This window comes from Micromesistius poutassou (assembly GCF_964030765.1).
Source record: "Micromesistius poutassou genome assembly, chromosome: 1".
Lineage (NCBI taxonomy): Eukaryota > Metazoa > Chordata > Actinopteri > Gadiformes > Gadidae > Micromesistius > Micromesistius poutassou.
Window position 1 is genome coordinate 16324709 of NC_140271.1, and position 1733 is coordinate 16326441.

Consider the following 1733-nt stretch of genomic DNA (forward strand, 5'->3'; position numbering starts at 1 on the left):
TCTGTTTATCTCTCCATGTATCATTCGTTATTTCTATATCTTCTTTCTATAGCGTATTACGTCAAAGCAGTCGCTTGGGTTATTATTTAATTTGTATAAACCTTCTGGCTCACATTGTTGGACGGAATTGCGCTCACTCGAGTGAGTCGCTGTGGACCAGAGCTGCCTGCTGAACAAACAGAACGTATTCCAACGATATCGACCGTCCCGTCCCTCAGCCCCCATGGACGTGACGGGACTCTGCGGACTCTGGAACGAGCGGCGGGCCAGCCAGCTCTCGGACCGGGTGGCCTACCACCCGCCGCCCCGCTCCGTCCCGCGGCCAGGCCTCCTGGAGTCCAGGCTGGAGCTGCTGCAGGGCCAGCTCAACAGGTAGGCCCTGCTCCACCGACCCCCCCAACCCCCCCCCCCCCACCCGGGAGCGATAATGAAAAATGAGGGGGCACCCGGACTTGAACCAGGGACCTCTTGATCTGCAGTCAAATGCTCTACCACTGAGCTATACCCCCTGATGACAGAGTTTACACGCAGGGCCGCCTTTATGTTTACTCTCCCTGGGCGGGCCGACGCGATTAGCCGCCTCTGTGGTGTCACCCGGCAACAGAGCCTCCCTCGCTGCTGTGTTTGCATTTCCACTCCCGGAAGATAACATCGGGAGAGCAGGGAGTGTGTTTGGAGAGGGAGGGAGGGAGGGGGAGGGATGGAGGGAGGCGGTGAGGGTGTGGGAGGGAGGGAGGGAGGGAGGGGGGGAGGGCGGGAGGGAGGGAGGGAGGGATGGAGGGAGGCAGGGAGGGTGAGGGGGAGGGAGGGAGGGAGAGAGGGAAGCAGGGAGGGAGGGAGAGAGGGAGAGAGAGAGAGAGGCAGGGAGGGAGAGAGATGAGAGGGAGGGAGGGAGAGAGACCGAACGAGTGTGAGTGAGAGAGTGTGAAAGAAAGAGAGAGAGGTTGACAAAGCGAATGAGAGAGAGAGAGGCCCCATCAACAAATGGTGACGGCTCTAGGCTCTAGGCTTGGTTCTGCACGGCTCTGTGTGTTCGCCTCTGTTCAGCAGACTGTGGAGCATCACTACTATCTTCATGGACCCGTCGTGGTCGCCACGGCGACTACATTTCTCTCTCCTCTTTCCTCTCAGACTGGAGACGCGCATGACGGCGGACATCTCCATCATCCTGCAGCTCCTCCAGAGACAGATGGCCCCCATCCCCCCCGCCTACAGCACCGTGCCCCCCGCCCCGCGGCCCGCCGCCGCCCCCCCTCACCCCCCCGCGGCGGCCCCCCCCCCCTCACCCCCCCCCCGGGCCCGCCCCCCTCCGCGCAGCGCTGTCCGTCCCCCCGGTGCTGGTGGACGGCACCGCCACGCCACTACAGGTAGGGCGTGCACACGTAGACACACACACACACACACACACACACACACACACACACACATACATAGACACACACACACACACACACACACACACACACACATACACATACACATTAACACACACACACACACACACACACACACACACACACACACACACACACACACACATAGACACACACACACACACACATACACATACATATACACAGACATACAGACACACACACACACACACACACACACACACACACACACACACACACACACACACACACACACACACACACACACACACATACATACACATTAACACACACACACACACACACACACACACACACACACACACACACACATACATA

At 58.9% G+C, this 1733-nt stretch overlaps 1 non-coding gene across 1 annotated transcript; it reads right to left on the reverse strand.

Annotated features, from left to right (window-relative positions):
• Positions 1 to 437: 437 nt before the first annotated feature.
• On the reverse strand, positions 438 to 509 carry AC3HAE_007825 (transfer RNA cysteine (anticodon GCA)). Its single transcript has one exon. It is a non-coding gene; the product is annotated as a tRNA-Cys (tRNA).
• Between the last annotated feature and the right edge of the window lie 1224 nt (positions 510 to 1733).